This window comes from Diabrotica undecimpunctata, chromosome 9, assembly GCF_040954645.1.
Source record: "Diabrotica undecimpunctata isolate CICGRU chromosome 9, icDiaUnde3, whole genome shotgun sequence".
NCBI lineage: Eukaryota > Metazoa > Arthropoda > Insecta > Coleoptera > Chrysomelidae > Diabrotica > Diabrotica undecimpunctata.
The window spans coordinates 60199610-60205650 of NC_092811.1; positions in this window are offsets into that span (position 1 = coordinate 60199610).

Sequence of the window (6041 nt, forward strand, 5' to 3'; positions counted from 1 at the left end):
GTAATCAATTAAATTACAATAATTCAATTAATTTTTTACAATCTAATAAATCAAGATCACATTGCTCAAAATATTCAAAACTCAATAAGAGTAAAAAACATACTAATACAAGTTAAAATGTAAATTCAAGTACAAATATTACACATTCTAGTTCAAACACTAAAACAGGTATATGTTATCGTTGTGGGGATGCTTCTCATTTAGCCACTCGATGTAAAAAGAAAAATTTGGTATGTAATTTTTGTAAGAAAAGAGGACATTTACAAAAAGTTTGTTTGAAAACTAAAAACATAAATGTTGTTGAGGAAATTTTAAATGTACATTCAAATAATTCAAAAGATAAATTTATTATTAGTTTGAAAGTAAATAACAAACCGATACAGTTTGAAATTGATTCAGATGCTGTAGTCAGTATTATTAACAAAAATGTATTTAATTAGAATTGTACTGAATTACAATTACAAAATACTAATATAAAGTTAGCTACTTACTGTAAAAATGAATTACATGTTTTAGGTATGGCTTTGGTGACAGATGAGCATCACAATAAAACTAAATCCTTGAAATTATATATAGTTGATGGTGAAGGTCCTTCATTGGTTGGGAGAGAGTGGATACATTCATTAGATATAAATTTACACAATGTGATCACTGTCTCAAATGCAGAAAAGGAGTTACAACAATTGTTTACAAAATATAAAAATTTATTTGACAAATCTATTGGACAATTTTCGATTTTCGATACCAAAGTTATACCTACCTTATGTAGATCTCCAAGAATATGTAAACCTATTGTAAAAATTAATTTGTAAAAAAATTCATTGTCAAGGAAGAAAATGTTATATTTGATGCATATATTTAAGTTTGTATTACAGATGGTAATAGAAAAGAAAAGAAAGAGAGAACCGTGTGGCAGAAGGTTAAGGTTAAGATTCATAGTTTTTAGTATTGTACTTACATATTAAAATAAAGTAGTTTTCAAGTAATGTATATTTCATTCTACACTATATACACAGTACACAATAAAAAACAATCGATATTGAGCGATTATTTGGTATAAAAATACCAAAAATTCAAAAAAATAGGTTGAAGAAAGTTTAACTTCAAAGTTCAAAATCGGTATACTTAAAAAAAATGCATTTTCTCAGCTTCCAATCGAGCAATTTTCTTCATTTTTTTTTAATCCGAAGTAACTCGAGTAGAGCCGGCTAAATAGCGCATTATCAAATTCCAAATATGTTTTAATTTTATTATAATAAATAAATTAATTTTCTTCTAACTAACACACATCTACCTAACTAACGCACTTCTAAATGCCAAAAAGGCTTTAGTTTTGTTGTAATAAATTAATTTATTTATAACAAAATAAAAGCACATAGCTATTTCTTCCTACGTTGTGGAATTTTTTTTACAAAAACTTACCACACGTGTACCTTTTAACGTTATAAATAGAAATATTCTCATTTGAATAGTCTATAATTATTTAAACAGTCTTTGTTTAAACAAATTAAATTTTTTTGTTAATTTTTTTTACCTGGCGGGTACTTATCAGTTTCAGCGGTTCTGATTTCGCCCCAGAAGAATATGTCATCTGTGTTTATATTTCTTTGATCAAATAAAGACTATTTAATTAAAAAAAGATTGTTTAACTAATTATACGGCTTTCAAATGAGACAATTTGCATTTAGAGCGTTAAAAGGTCTACAACATAGGAAAAAATAAGTAAACTCGGTTCGCTATTCCCAGTCCGAACTGTCTAGTGAATTTAGTAATTATTTTTTTACGAAGTTAGTTACTTTTTGACAGACTAGAAGTGGCTGGAAATTACTATACAACCAAGCACACGTACTCATAGCCAATATTAATAGTAAATAAACTAAATAGTAAATAAAATAGAACTTTGCGAATTACCGACAATCAATATTTATTTATCTGCACCATATAATAAATAGTTATGTTAAATTATAACAACTAAAACATATTTTTTAAATATATACTACCCAAAATTTGATGGGTTTAGTATACACTTCCACTAGATTAGATTAGATTAGATTATGTGAGGTCGTTAAGGCCATGCGGCCTCACCGCACTTCGACCTATAGAGATCTTTTGTGCATACCTTAATCTAGTTAAACTCTAGAATGCCAATACTTCTGATGAAGTTGATTAGCTTCCTAGGTGACTTGTTTCCTATGTCAGAGGACGCCAGACTGACCTCTCCTAGGAATTTTAGTCTTTTGCAGAACAGTGCTACGCAGTTGCATAGTATATGTTCTGCCGTTTCTTTTTCATTGTGACAGAAACGACAGTTCTCACTATCTGATTTGCCCATCTTCTTGAGATGATATCTCAGAGGGCAGTGACCAGTGAGAAGGCCAGTGACCATTTTGATATCTTTTTTACTCATTTCGAGAAGGCGGTTTGTTGCAGTAGGCGACACTTTTATGAGCCTTTTTGCTTGCCTTTGTCCTGGTGTGTTAGACCAATATGATCTTAGTTCATTGAGTTCCCAGGTACGGAGTTCCTCTCTGATGTGGCTTTTCGATAGTCCACAGAAGGGTTCCGGACCCTGGAATGGGGTATTAGCTCCTTCTTTTGCGAGGCTGTCAGCTTCCTCATTTCCTGCAATTCCCTTGTGACCTGGCACCCACATCACAGTTACATTGTTGCGTTCCGCCAGCTTCTTGAGAGATTGTTTACAGTCCCAAACCAACTTCCACTCACATGTAAATGACTTTAGAGCCTTTAAGGCGGCTTGGCTGTCTGATAAAATAAGGACTCTTGCCCTACGGGTGTCTCGGTTGAGACATTCTTGGGCACTTATGTCTATAGCATGTATTTCTGCCTGGAAGATAGTTGGGGCGTTTCCAAGAGATTTAGATAGCCTGAAATTGGGCCCAGTAACTCCCACTCCTGCCCTTTCATCTATCTTAGATCCATCCGTATACCATACGAGTGAACCTTCTTCCACTTTTGGTCCAATTTCTTCACCCATTTGGTGGTTTTTTATGACCACTTCAAAGGGTGTTTCAAAGTCGAATTTGACTGGCATAGCATCTGTCGGCATGTCCTTAGAATCCAATGGAATTTCTTCTAAGATTTTCAGGTGGCCAACTAGATCTCCAGGTTTCATTATTTGTGTCTGTCGCAGTTTTAAGGCGGTAGTTACTGCCTCCCTCCTTATGCAGAACTGCAAGGGAGGAAGGTTCAGCATCGCCTCTAGAGCTGCAATGGGACATGTTGACATTGCCCCTGTGATTCCCAGACAAGCTAGTCGCTGCACTTTTTGAAGCTTGGCGTTAGCTGTTATTTGTTGTATTTTTGGCTACCATACGAATGATGCGTATGTGACCATGGGCCTAATTATTGTTTTATAAGACCAGAGAGTCATTTTCGGTTGTAGGCCCCAAGTTTTTCCAAACGTCTTGCGGCAGGTCCAACTTGCCACCAAAGCTCTGGATAAAATTTTTTCAATATGACTATTCCAGGTGAGTTTTTGATCTAGGTGAGTTTTTACCCCCAGATATTTTACTTCCTTGGAATAGTCTAATGTGATGCCATTCATAGTTGGAGCCTGCAAATTGTATTTACGTCTCCTTGTGAAAGGTATCAAAGTCGTTTTACTGGGGTTGACATTTAAGCCCTTATTCGAGCACCAACTTTTAATTTCGTTAAGAGCAGTTTAAATGAGACTAGATATAGTCTGGTCATGCTTGCCTCTAATTGTAACAACTAGGTCATCTGCGTAACCTTGGGTTATAAAACCAGAATCATGCAACTTAGTGAGAAGGTCATCCACAACCAAAGACCACAGCAGAGGCGATAATACTCCCCCTTGAGGGCACCCCTTTACCGCTGTCACAGTCACAGATTCTCCTCCAATACTAGCAGTGATGATTCTCGTTTTTAGCATTGACTGAATCCATTGTATTAGTGAGACTTCAATGCTCCTCTTTACTAGTGCTCTTTTTATGGATTCAAAAGAGGTATTATCGAATGCTCCCTCTATGTCAATGAAAGCGCAAAGAGCTACACTTCCACTATTTAGAATAATTCTTCTTTTTTTAAAGAAAGAAGTCTGCAATAGTAGCATACTTGAGCTATTAATACTGAGAAGTAGGAATTGTTGTGTTGTAGGCATCGAGCAAAAAGACAAAAGAGGGAATCTAATCGTTATGAAAAGGCGACCAAAAAAGTGGCCTCTGATGGCGGACATATCCGGAAATGCGAATGCGCCAAATTTAAATTTTTCGACACTTATTAACAGTAGCTATAAAATAGTTTTCAGAATGTGTTTCAGACGAGAAAATTTTAATTAAATATTAACGATAACAGTCTAAAATGTGAAACAATTGTTAAAAAACTTCAATATAAATAAGATTTCATGTGACAGTTGGGACACATAATAACATAACCTAACTAAATTTGATTTCTTAAACAAGGAAAGACTCTCTTTCCTTGTTTAAAGTGGCCTCTTCTGGAAGATGGCACTTCCTGTCTAACAATATTTTTGCCCCCACTACCTTTACATTCCCTCTTTTGTCTTTTTGCTCGATGGTTGTAGGTAGGTTTCCGACAATCAATCTGTCAAAATGTGCCCGAGCTAAGCGAATGGAGTTTAGTTATATTTTGTTAATTTATTTTTAACAACATTAAAGCATCTTTAGGATTAATTGGATTAATGGTATTTATTGCTATTTTGCAGCAAGGGAAATAAATTAAGACATTTTTAACCTCTATTCGTATAACAGGAAATTTAATCATTACCTTTATTTTATTTTTGTACGGCTTTGCTCCAAAATGAATAGTTTTAAAGTTATAAGCAAAGAAAATAGAAAAAAAAATCTATATTTTCAGTAATTTTTAAATATTTTTAAAGCTCTTTATCTTCTAATCGATTCCCTAATTCAGACATATATTTTTTGGGTTGCACGTTTTATTTACTATATAATTGTTGCTAACATATATTTACTTACTTAAAATTGATTTGCTTCAAGAATTTATATAATAATGAACGACACATATTTGGAAGATCTGGGCAGTTGTTTACTTCACTTAAAATTTTATTTAATGTAGGCGTTTCATTCTTGAAAAAGAAGCTGTGTACTATCTGGCGTATAGATGTTTTAACTTTTTCATCGTATGTTGCAAGAATAGTACGTCGACCGCCAATATTTTTTAGAACATCTTACTGTTCCAGTCTGCTTATATTCTTTAATTGTTCGGTAAATAGTTGAATTCGCAACACCTAAAATTAGCACATTACTTTAGTAAGTCTTGATTTTAACTATAACTATTCTGCAAAACTAACCTGTTGCTTGTTTTATTTTTGCTACCGTGGCTGTTATTTTCATTCCAGAATTATCACTTTTGATTTGTTTATACATGTTTATAATGCATTGTTTCTCATTTGTAGACAAATGACCCAAATGTACTCGGCGTTTTTTTGGTGGAGAAAAATTAATTGAATCCATATTGTTATCTTAATAACACTAATATGTCGCTAAATAGTTCTGAAAAGAACTGTTTTTATATAAATACAAACGAAAAATCTAAAAAATGTAAGGAATACCGCAGAAAATACAAAAAATTGTCGATATAAATTTTGAATTTTAAAATTTCACAAATGTCATTAGTGTCAAAATGTCATAATTTAGTGGAGTAAACTTGCCTGCGATTGGACCAATTAAAAACTAGAATTACGGAGCGGAAAATTTGAATTACTCCTCCTGGTTAAAAAACAGACCATAGTAAACAATGTCTTAAATAATTTTTTTTTTTTGAATTTATAGTGGTTAGGTATGTTTTGTAAATTTCAGGAAGCAAATTGTAGATTCTGCCTTGTAAATACTCAAAATTTCGTTTACCAACTGTTTTCTTTACACTATTTAATCTAATAAAAGACTGCTCTATTTCTCGTAGTATGGGTATGCCCTAATGGTGTGAGTAAATGTTTATGGGTATCTCGAAGATCTATTTTTTTAGTTAGAGTTTTAGTTTAGTTTAGAAGTAAATAATTTTTAATATTTTTCTCCGATAGG